The following is a 13,224-nucleotide window of genomic DNA, read 5'->3' as shown; positions in this document are numbered from 1 at the left end:
AACACTGCATACTTCACCATACAGAGCAATAGTAAAAAACTGCCCTGGGCATTGTGATGCCTGTCAATGTGTTCCTTGGCAACCACTTGCTTCTTTCCTAATGTATCTATTTCCTAAAGCAGAGGCTAATCCTGACTTTCCTTGGGTCATTCTGCACAGCTCAAATAAAACGTCCTGAGCGCGCGCGCGCACACACACACACACACACACACACGGTATCTTGGGGAAGAAGTATACATAGCTTTTCCCCCAAGATGTCCTAAGGATGCCTTGTTTCAACCCACTAAAAAAAAAAGAAAAATGTGGACTTTTTTTTAGTAGGAATTCCCAGAGAAAACAAATTTTATTCATGAACATTTTACATGGAAATAGCAATTGGATGAGGTGCAAGCAAGGAAACCTCTGTGGAAAACAAATGCAGCAAATGGCAGCAGTGGGGACTTTCTCTTAGTTGCTCCAAATGGTAAGTGCAGATGCTGTGAAAATGAAAGTAAGGGCTCTAACCAGAAAAGGGGGGGAGTGAAAAGTGGAAAAAATAAAAGATGTCTGCTGTACAGAAACAAAGCCAAGAGGGGTTCTTTTTAAAATAAATCAAGGATGTTTTATTTTTGCTGAACAGATGGAAAAAAACAAGACAGTTCTTGTTAAGATGTCCTCGGGATATCTGGCCCCTTCCGCACACGCAAAATAATGCATTTTCAAACCACTTTCACAACTGTTTGCAAGTGGATTTTGCTATTCTGCACAGCTTCAAAGAGCACTGAAAGCAGTTTGAAAGTGCATTATTCTGCATGTGCGGAATGAGCCTCTTATTTGTGCTGTGCAGAGTGGAACATTTATTGAAGTGGACAGAAAATGCCTTTGTAGAGCCTATATTGCCTGGGGGGTCTGCAAGAATTACACATTTGGAAACAGCTGTTTTCATCATAGGAAGGTACTTTTTTGGGAACCTCCAAAAAATCTGTGATTGCCCTTCCATGGCAGTCATTTTGTGGTAGTGCCCACTGCTGTTTTTCCACATTCCAGAAGCACTATTTGCTCAACAAGTTTGGAGTCCCTGATGTAGAGAATGCACAGTGAATTTGAAAAGGATGGTTGGATCATGTTGAAAAAGATGGGTGTGCATGAAAGGCTAGCAATTCCCCAATCAATGAATGCCCTCCTACTTCCTCCTTCACATTTTTTCCTGGGGGTTCCTCTTCCCTCAGAAGCAACATTTCAGGGGGAGAGGACTAACTGTGCTTCCATGTACAAAATTTATATGGGATCTAACCCAATACAAGGAAGTTCCAGGGTCATATTTTCCCATTTCAAATAATTATCATCACATACAAGCTTTTTGCTTCATGTAGAAGTAGTCTGAATGAATAGTTATACATCAAATAAAGTATGGATGTATGAGTAATAAAATCAGTGTGCATGTGTGTCAAAAAACCAGGGATGGGGTGCTGCCCTGTTTTATAGAAATCCTGGGTTCTTTTTTCCAGATACTCAGAAACTGCTGATTCTGTCAAAGATTTTATTGAAAAAACAGAAAATAATAAAATGCTCTAATAAATAGATTTCTCAGCCACTGCATCGTTCTAAGCATATCTCATTGCAGACCTGGGTCAGGAGCTGCCTTCTCCTTGCCCAGCCATGATCAGAATATCCTTTGTTCTCTCCCCTTGGTTGTCAGATAAATCCATTTCCTGCCCCCCTCCCCCCAAGGATGTAGGTAAGGGGGGTTCTCGGGTACAACCCCCCCCATTCATGTCCGAAGCTCTGCACACCCATTTGTGGGTTTTAAAAACATTTTAGTGTTTTTTGGTTTTTGGCCTGCAGGGGCGCATTGTTTAGGCTAGCATCACCAAACTTTCAGGGACTGTTTGGGGCACTCTTCTGATGATACTGCCCAGGCTTTGTAAAGTTTGGTCCAGGGGGTCCAAAGCTATAGACTCCCAAAGGGGGTGACCCCATCCTCCATTGTTTCCAATGGGAGCTAGTAGAAGATGGGGGCTACACTTTGAGGGTCCATAACTTTGGACACCCTGAACCAACCTTCACCAAACCTGGGATGTGCTATCAGGAGAGTCTATTATTGATACCACCCAGGTTTTATGAAGTTTGGTCCAGGGGGTCCAAAGCTATGGACTCCCAAAGGGGGTGCCCCATTCTCCATTGTTTGCAAAGGGAGCCAATAGAAGATGGGGGCTACACGTTTGAGGGTCCATAACTTTGGACACCCTGAACCAAACTTCACCAAACCTGGGTGGTATCATCACAAGAGTCTCCTAAAGATACCCTAAAATTTTGGTGCTGCTAGCTTAACAATTTCACCCCAGACAAGAACCCCCCCCCAAATTTTCCCAGATTCTCCTTTTAAATCCACCCCCTTCAGCATGGATTTACAGGGAGAATCTGAGGTCCTCAGTTTAGAAGAAGAAGAAGAGTTTGGATTCATATCCTTTCTTTCTCTCCTGTAGGAGACTCAAAGGAGCTTACAATCTCCTTGACCTTTCCCCCTCACAACAAACACCCTGTGAGGTGGGTGGGGCTGAGAGAGCTCCGAAAAGCTGTGGCTAGCCCAAGGTCACCCTGCTGGCATATGTGGGAGTGCACAGGCTAATCTGAATTAAGATGGATTTAAAAGGAGAATTTGGCTCTCTAGTTTAAACACCACTGTGCACAAGCTAATCTGAATTAAGGTGGATTTAAAAGGAGAATTTGGCTCTCTAGTTTAAACAGCATTGAAAGTGATGGTGTTTGGGGGTGGATTCCAGCATCACAGCAGCTGCCTCGGGTGGGGGGGACGGGATGGGACAGGACGCAAAACTCAGATTTTGTACCGGGCTCCATTTTCCCTCTATGCCTCTGCCCAGAGGGGAGGGCAGAAGGAACTGCCGGCTGCCAGCTGGGAGCCCAGCTGGTGGGGGGCAGGGGAGGGCAGGGCGGGGAGTCTGCCATCCCCAACCTTGGAGAGCTGCTTTTATAAGCGCTGGGCTGGGGCGGGGCTTGGGGAGGCGTGGTCATGCCCTAGGGGTAGGTGGGGGTGTGGCCCCACCCCTGAACCCCCCCATAAAAATTTATACCTACGTACCTGTCCCCCCCGTAAATCAACATTTCTGATCTACAATCATTTTGGCCACTTGCTTCCTTTGGGTATATTTATTCAAAGCCTTTAGACTTCCTACATCTAGAGATCAAAGGTCCTTGTCAGGCTAGTGTGAATCTGCCTGATACTGTAACTAGAGCCACCTTTTCACAATGTGATGTCTACATGATTGTGTGCATAAATATATTGTTAATTGATGATAGGTTTTCATGAGAATAAGTTATTTATGGATTCCACTTTAGGAATCTGAATATTGATGTTTAAGTCATAGTAGGACTTTTGAATCTGTTTTGATAACTGATATCTGTTTGATAACTTATGACCCAGGAGTTAATTATCTAATTGTTTGCTTTTTGTTTCTAAAAGTATTAATTATTTATTGTGCTTTTTCCATTGTGCTGGCTGGCCTAGTATCCTGTCTTTAGTATTTATCATAGTTTTAAAGCAGCAACTTGCTAATGTATGGTGGGAAAGAAAGAGAATAAGGTAGTTTGCTAATCTATATGCTGACCATTGTAGTGTAACTTGAAAAGGTATTCAATTCAGTTCAGTTATTAAAAAAAACAGTCATCGACCAGCTAAAAAAACCCATTAAGATAAAACAACATTGTGCAGCATCAGTACAATAATAACTTTAACCAATAGGTTTACCAACCAAGATATTCCACATTTTGTAAGCACTATAGCAGAACTTCACTACTGTGCACGAGACTGCAACTGGAAAAAAGTCTCTTTTTCCAATTAATGTGAACCTTTCTCCTGTCTCAAAAGTGGATTGCACAGATTAATTAGTGATGGTTTATATAGCACTTGGAAATACCAAAAGTGACAGATGTGTCTAAAGATTATTAATTATTTAACATTAATTTGCCATTTAATTTAATGTTCCCTGATATATTAAAAGAGGTATTGTGATAATTAAAATTAAATTGACTGTTGATATGCAAAGTTATTGTAGAATTTTCACCCTTTTTTAAAAAAACCAACAAAATTTTATTTTAAAAATTCCATTAAGATATTTGGCTGGCCAAAAGAAGTCAGAGGTGTAATGGAATAAGCATGTAAAAACTTCCAGTGAGGTGGGATGGGGTGAAATGATATCCTCCTTTTCATTTGGCCCATCTCACTTATTTTTAATTGAGAGCCATCCAGACATGATACCATGCTGCATCACAAAACAAAAGCATAAACTGTCAGCATCTTGCTGCAGCCCAATTATTCATGAAGCAACCTAGAATTTTAAAACAAACTTTATGAGACTGCAACTTGAAAAAGTCTCTTTTTCCAATTAATATGAACCTTTCTTTTGTCTCCATTCAGTAATAAGGGCAACCCAAGGTAAATCTTGTCACTTTGGCGTTAGAAATGTATACCCACTTCACACCAATAAAACTACCACCTTTTTAAACTATATAATAAGAACATCAATCCTGTGAAAAGGTTAGGCTCTTTCCGTACGGGCAGAATAGAGCACCTCAGGAACGGCAAAAATGCCGTCCCTGGGGATGGGTTCGCACGGCCGCCACTGCTGCATCGCAGCAGCGCCGGCCTTGTCACCCCAGAGCGGCTCGAAAACACTGCTTTCGAACCTCGCTTCCTGAGCAAGGTTTTTTGGAAGCAGCGTCTTCCAACCGCTACCGTGCGAACGGCAGCAGCTGAAATGCACCATTCCCCCCCCCCCACAGTCCCTGTCGCCGTACCTCATCTCCTGGCTTCCGGCACATCGCAGAGGCCAGGGGACACAGCCCACTGGCCTGCGACTCTAGAGCCATCGTTCCAGCCTGCGGGGGGGGTGTCCCCTGGCCTCTGCGATGTGCCGGAGACGAGGGACAGCAACAGGGACGGCGCAGCCTGTATGAAGGCTGCACTGTCGCCTGCAGCCCTATCGGGACTGTCAGTACAAATGGTTCTGGGGGGGTGTATCGGTGTTGTTTAGGCCGACACCCCCCCCCCCGCTCGCGCCCGTGCAGAAAGGGCCTTAGGCTGAGAGATAGTAACTGGATCAAGGCCACTTATGGTCCAATGCAGAGTTAGTCCTGCCTAAACTAATTAAAATCAGTGGGCTTAGTATATGGTAACTCCTTTTAGGATTGCACAGTTAATGAGCTTCATAGTAGAGAGGTTATTTGAATGTTAGGAATGTCTGCTCAGTGTCTGACATTCTAACCTCTCTATCACATTCAAGAGATGGAGTAGTACTGAATCCACCAAAGTCCTTAAAGGACTTACAACATGGAAATAAACATGGGTGCCTATTTAATTTCCCAGATCTCTTCTCCTACCTCAGCTCAGTTTTGTCCATCTGTTCTCTGCTGCTGCTATTAGTGCATAATTTTTATGGGGGCATTAAAAAAACATACATTGAAAATTTAATGTGAACTTGTTACTGATACATTTTATGCCCTTTTTAATCATATGTTGGCGATGCAGTTGTGCCACTATTTCTATTGGCAATTAGTGAATGTTTGACATTGTTTTGATTGCTTGAGACTTGCTGGTGATTTCTGCACAGCAGAAGTAGAACCATTTTGAGGAGGAAGTTTGCAAAACTCTGTCTCCCAAAACATCCTCAGAATGTTTTCATTCTCTCAACCCAGGTTTTTCAAGAATCACTAGACTAGTAATCTTCCCCCCCCCCCCAACCCTGGTTGAAGACATTTCCTGCCTAATGAGCTTTATTTCTCCCGCCAAAACCTCTTTCATTATCACCATTTGTGCCCACCATTTTGTCTACTGCAGGGGGTATTTTCTGTGATGGTTCACACAGAGGTTTCCTTTGCATGCAGCTCATTCATATGTAATTTCCATGTAAAAAGAAGATGAATAAAGTTTGTTTTATTGTTTGTGTACATTGACATTGCCATATCCCAGAAAGAAAATTACAGTGATGCAAAAGATGCAGAAAACTGAAATGAAAATGATCAATGGATTGGAATAAATTGTCTACAAGGAAAAGTTTCAAGAGTCAAAACTCCCTTCATCAGGAAACTTCTATCATCTACTGTAAGCAAAAAATTATTATAATTAACAAGATGACCACCATATTTGGCTACATTTTTACTCGTAACTCTTTCATCTATACTGTGACTAGGTCAATTGAGGTCATCACCTCATTTAACAAATATATAGGTCCGTATTCTTCCTTTAATTTGATATTGATGAATCAGACTCTTACACAAGAATAACTTCTTTAAATCAATTTAAAGAGATGCAAATGAGACCAGACTGAGACACCAACACCAATAATTTAAGAGTGCCTTTTTTTTGTTCTTCTGAGCTTGTGATATGGTACTATGAAGCTGCCTTACAGTGAGTCACACCACTGGTCCACAGTCTAGTCAAAACGAAGCAATCTTGAAGCAGATCTCCAAATCTCAGACCACTTTTGCAATCATTTAAAATAAAATGTTTAAGGTTAGTTCTTTTTGAACTAGACTTAATAGCTCCAGGTTGGAAAATTCTTGGAGATTTGGGAAAGGAGCTTGGGGAAGGCAGGGTTTGTGAAGTGGAGGGATTTCAGCATGGTATAATACCATGCAGTTCACCCTCCGAAGTAGCCATTTTCTCCCAGGTATCTTGATCTCTGTTGTCTGGAGACTGGAGATCACCTACCTCTGTAATCAAGAACAGGTTCAGTCAGAGAATTATTTTGATAGGGGATTTATTAAAATGTTTTGAGATTGGAAATAAAATGTTTGAGAGTAAAAGCTATGTGGAACTCCATGGAGGAAACATTTTATTTCCTGCCTCAAAATGTTTTTTAATGAATTGTGTAGAAAAGTTGAGTGATGGACTCATGACTGAGTTGAGGTTTGCCCTATATTTAGCAACCAAGGAGAGGCAGTACGCAGTACACAAGCACACATTTGAGTAGTCCAAACATAGCTTATCATTGCAGTTAAACCAAGTCTAAATACTTGTTGCCTTGTTGCTGCTATCTCACACAGGCTGGTTATATATGCAAATGGGGAATGAAATAAAGTCACAGAATGAAGTGATGTTGAAAGTGATCTTTTTTATGACAGCCTCTATATGTAACAGAATTTGTTCATCACTAATAAAGAGGTTGGGGAGAATAGGGTTGCAGTCCAGGGAGAATTAAGTACTGCAGTTGTTTTTTCAGTGAGTAGGTTTAGCATGTTTCCTGTGTAGGGAAAGTCTAACTTAACTGCATCCGCTACTTTTTCTTTTAACCTCATATGAATATTTTTGTTGCATTAACTATACTCCTACTTTTTTGTTATTTTGTTCTGAATTAATTTGACCTTTTTTAAAAAGGGGGGGTGTACACACATGCACATATACAAACTGATTCAAGGTTTCCTCCTTGAATAGAATTATGTGTGAAAAAATGCCACTTGTCTAAAAAGCTGCTTCCTTGAGAGATTTCAGGTAGTCCTTCAATAATTTATCCAGAAGAAATAATATATTTATAACGCATGGTTGCAGTATCCTAAAATTATTTATATATACTTAATAAATGTTTTATAATGCTTTTGTGATGTATATGATAAATGATAAAGAGGTGAATCTAGATACCGTATTAAATATTAACAGTGCATTATAGTTATTACTATGTAATGGTTGTGAAAACCGTTATTAAAATATTTAATGGCTATAACTAAATTCTCTTGTACTAACTATAAGCATATAATTCTTGGAATAATCACTTTAGGTTGATTTGAAAAAAATGGTTTCCTGCTATAACTGCTACTGAAATATTTTTAAAGCAGATGTCTATCCCTTTGTGGTTTGTATGTTAAAAATGGCTGCAGGCATCAGTTCTTTTCAAAACCAATGTTTTGCTACCTCAGATAGCTTTATATCTAAGCTCATAACTTTTCTGAAGCATTGAACACTAAAAGGGTCATGTGTTCAAATAGCTGTGTGCTTGCGTTCAAACCATACTCCTGTGGACAATCCCACAAATGGCAAATATGTCAATAAGTGCACCTGTAGGATGGAATTATCTCACTTCAGTAATTGCTTAATGAGGTTTCACAGATACAGTGCATGAAAAACTGTTCACTTGCAATCTCCATTTATTTTAGTTGGAGTAGTATACATGACTATTTATTCTTTCTTGTCTTCAAATTCAGAGCTTGTATATATAATCTAAACCTGATAGTTAGTTTATTCCTTTCTTTTTTCAATATTTAATAATTTGGGAACTTTTCTTTTTCTTCTTTTTTTTACCTTGTCCGCATGTTTTGGCAAATAGGTGCTTGAATTTCTGAACTGGAACAGGAACATACATGACCAAGATAAGAGTCAGTGACCAAATTGTTCTCACAACAAATAAGCTCTAGGATCCATAGAAAATACAACAAATTTTATAAACTTTAGAGCACTATCATGATCATATGTCAGGGGGTGGGGAAGACTTTATAACAACTGAAGGGATTTTAACAGAAATTTGTCACATGTCTCATGAATTTTCATTAAATAAAATAGTTTCCTGCAACACCTGCTGAATATAGGGAGGCATTTGGCACAGCTTGTGTCAAAGGCTGCTGTTCAGTAAGGCCACGTTTGGCACGGGGAAGGAATGGCCAAGGCCACATTCACTACTCAATTCTTGCTTTAGTTTCCAACTTCCACCTGGGTAATGGTATTAATGTCTATTACACACACACACACACACACACACACACACACACACACACACACACACACACACACACACAGTGATGGGATCCAAACATTTTAATAACAGGTTCCGATGATGGTGGGATTCAAACAGTAGCGCCGCTGCACAGACGCACCTCCAGTCCCTATTGGGCAGGGAGGTTGCTTTAGTAACCCCTTCTCGGAACTCAGAAAAAATTAGTAACCACTTCTAGAGAAGTGGTGAGAACTGGTTGGATCCCACCTCTGTACACACACACACACACACACACACACACACACACACACACACACACACACACACTTAAACAATTATAAATAAACTTTTATACTGTATAACAACTAGCAGACTCTAAAACAGTTTAAAGGAGGAAATGAGGAGGGATCAGGACATGTGCTATACCATGTGTCACAGAAAGATAGAACCTCAATGTTGAATTAATCTGCAGCTACTTCTTGGATCTGTTTTGTATTAAAAGAAGGTGGTAGCCATCTTAGGGGACCAGGAAAAAATGACAAAATTGGAAGGCTTGAGCTTCAAAAAAACCCCAACAGATGGAGAAGAATCCCTAGGTGACCCCAAGTGGAATGCAGTTAAAACTACTATGATAGCCCAAGGGATTCCAGAGATACAGGCATTTTTACCTGCTGTGGTCATTTTATTTATTGTTGTGGTCAATTGACCTGTAAAACTGTAGTCATTTTGAAAAAAACAGAGAGTCCATTTTTAAAAAAATAATAATGGGGAAGAATCCTCAGGGACCAGTGAGCAGAATGCAGTTGAAACTGCTATGATAGCCCAAGGAACTCCAGAGATACAGGAGGCTTTATCTGCGGCAGCCATTTTAATATCGGGACTTCTTTTCTTCAGCAGAAGGACACTGCTTTCATTTCTACTGAACAATACAGAACTTCACTTTTATGTTTTGGCGGGACAGGGTATAGTGTGCTGGCATCATTTGCAGTGAATACTGTGAGAAACATCACAGGATGCTGTAGGAATTGTAAAACAATCAATGTGGTTTATGGTAGAGCAGATATTATCTTTGGCCATTCCTCCCGCATGCCACATGTGGTCTCTCAGTACCACAATGTTGTGGTCTAGTTACTTCAACAGATTCTAAAATCATTTTGTTTGTTGCAAACTGAAAATAATTAACCTTGAATTCTTAATTATAAGAAACAATTTTTGTCACTGCAATAACTAAACAAAATACACTCAAACATCTTTTCTAATGACATTGTATTGCAGTGCTCTGCCCTGATTTCCAGAACTTGCTGCCATATTGTTGACATACTGTTAATAAGACAGGGCTTGTTGTGCTGCTATATATAGGGCACCAGAGACCTGTGTAGAGGAAACCTTGAGGATCTATGGCTCTCTTGTTTCCTCTTCCAATGCAGGACAATATTTCATATTTAGTTACACCACACTTGTAAAATATTTGGTTATAAACTAGCTGTTTTATTTCAGATCTGTTAATATTCTGTGGCAAAAGTTCAGGGTTATGATATAAAGTTAGGACAGTTTCAATAAGCAAAGATATGCAAAACAGAACAGTTGTTTGGCTCTTGGTATTAGCAAGGCAGTCTTAGTCTATCTATGGCATGGATTTTGGGATTCTGCTATGGCATGGAGTCTTTTGCTGCTTGTTTTAATTGCTCTGTGCCAAACAGCATTTGGAGGTAAATGAAAAAAAGGCTGTTGGGTTGTACACCATTATGTTTTGACATAAGAGTTTCTAGTGATTCCTAGAGTTACCCATTGCTATTTCCAGATTAGATATATTGGTTATACAGTGAGATGACGCGCCCCAGGCATTAACCTGGGGCGCCGTTGCGGCGGGAAGAAGGGGGAAGACCGCGCGGCCGTTCCTTGGCTGGAGAAGCCCCTGTCATGTGACCAGGAACCAGCACGTGACAGGGGCCAAGTAACCCCATATAAGGGGTTTAGCCGGGGGGAACAGCCTCTTCCAAGGCTGCGGCCTATTCTTTTCCAACTAACGCTGGTGTTAATAGTTATTGGAGTGAACCTCTGCATATCCGCACGCAACTGTGACATCAACATAACCCACCTTATGACTCTGCCCCCAACTCCCCACTAATTACTAGGCTCAGACTGATAACCCGGATTTATTCTAATATGTTTGCTATTAGAATTGCAAAATAACAACTTTATGTTATACCGTTCATTTTTGTCTGGTGTTCATAGTTTGCATAATAAAAAATTTAGAGTTTAAATTTTAGAAGGCTGATTTTTTAAAACTATAGCTACTTTTCAAGGTATGAAATAAATTTTGCAAAATGTCCAGTTACTAGTTTAATATATGATATAAGCACTTACATTCAAAGTATATAAAATATATATAGACTGCACATTTTATTGAAGATCATTGCATGACAATAGAGCAAAATGTAGGTAGCTAATCAGCTAGAAATCACCAGAGCTCTTAAAGCAGGAATTAAAAGTTAGGGCTTTGAAGTCCTAAATTATAATTAGGGATCATGAGGGTTACCTACATAAAAATGTTTCATCTGATCTGAGCTCTTGGAGTTGGAATCAATTTGTAATGGAAATGGTTTCCCATTTTGGAGGAAGGGCAAAGGTTTATTCTCATCAATATTGTCTGGTATCTAGAATACTCAATTATCTGCTGCAGTCTGGCCAAGCTTTGACAAAAAATATGCCCTATTATATGGCTTTTGATGGTCATTAGCACCTTGTATATCTAGTGGATTAATTTTTAAAAATACTGGATAGTTTCCACATTCACCATTCACCCTGAGGCCTTAAATTGTGTGATTCACAGCACATGTATTTGAATTAAAATGAAATCATTAGGACTCTTTCAGCCATGTGTGCAGACAACCATGAAGTAGTTCAGAACTGAGTATAGTAACTTAACAAAGTAATACAGTAACTTAATGCAGAGTGTGTATGTGTTTAGAATGAAATATTTGATGCTAAGATCCTTGAAGCATTTTAATTCACTAGTATTTTTAGGGATTGTACTATACCTCTGTGACAGTTTCAATCTGGTGCCATTATGCATGGAACACTTACTTCCGGGCTCTTCACTGGCTAGTGGAGTTGTAGTGGGGTCTCTTCACATTTCTCGGTTTACACATGAGAGTGCACCCCACTGCCTACTGTGAATCTGCTTTTCCTTGTTCTCTTAACTCCACCGATCAACTCACTCTTAAAGGCACACAGTGGCAATATTGCTAGCTCTGCTAAAGCCCTTTAGATTACTGTTATATCAAAATATTTCTGTTATTGCAGTTATATTGATATTGTAGCCTCTTTACAAAAACATTACCCCCCCCCCCGCCAATGAAAGAGGCAAAACAATTCCCTAGACAGCATTCTGCTGAAGAAGGGAACCATTTTCTAGAAGTAATATTCTCTCCCCACTGCCCCACACTCACACATACTTCCTGCTGCTGTTGCTGCTGGAGGAGAAAGAGGTTTGTTATGTTTATAGTCCTTCGTATTTCAATATTCCTGTATTAGATCTATCATTATTTCAATAGCTCTAATATGGTACAAATGCTTGAAGTTGAAGTAAAGTTTTAAAAGTCTTCCTGATCTTCAGGGAGGACAGAAGTAGAGTGGGGGAGGTGGGATGGAGCAAAAGGGTCCCAGACAAATAATACCACAGGGCCATTTCTTCCGTCTTTCTTGAGAAGCAGGGGAAAAGATCACTCTTTGTCCTCTCTCACAAATAGTGGAGATTATGGGATCTGCTGAGCAGTGAGTGTGTGTGGGGATGTGTGTGTGTGGAAATGTATCCATAACAGAAGCTCTGTCCTGAAGAGAATCTCCCTTCTGTGAGGGGCAGAATACCAGTGAAAAAATCAGCCTAGGATACTCAGTGTGTGCAGAAGTGGAATTGCAATAGTGACCATCATTCCAAATGTCAATGTTACACCATATGTTTGTGCACAGAAGATGTAAGTTTGTTGTGGACCCAATACTACGGCTTTGTGTGTGTGATCCTATTTTTTTCCCCTGTTCATGACATTAATTGTCCCTAGAATACAGGTGCCTATATTCGAATACATTAGTACATTGTATTTAGTGAACTTAAAGACTTTTTAAATCTCACCCCCAACCTGCCCAGAATTTCTTGTTCTAATGAGTGAAAATCACCTTTGAAATCCCCTGCTGGGATAACTAATGAGGCCTACCTTCTAAAATGGGTACTTTTTGTGTATTTGGATACAAAGCAATTTCAGTTTATTCTTCTTCTAGAAGAATGGATTTCAAATGGCTTTTTGTCTCATGTACCTCATATTCTTTTATGTGTGGTTGCCTTTCAAATGTCTCCTCAGTGTCATTTTATTTCTAATATACTAGGGGCAGTTGTCTTGACCATTAACTCCCAAGCCTTTATATCTATAATAAAGCAAAACTGCAATGTTTACAATTGTCTCCTACTGTGACATCATTCATTCATTCGTTTATTTATATCCTGCCCTTCCCAACAAGGCTCAGGACG

Source organism: Sphaerodactylus townsendi, linkage group LG10 (assembly GCF_021028975.2).
Source record: "Sphaerodactylus townsendi isolate TG3544 linkage group LG10, MPM_Stown_v2.3, whole genome shotgun sequence".
NCBI lineage: Eukaryota > Metazoa > Chordata > Lepidosauria > Squamata > Sphaerodactylidae > Sphaerodactylus > Sphaerodactylus townsendi.
This window is presented reverse-complemented; position numbering follows the sequence as displayed.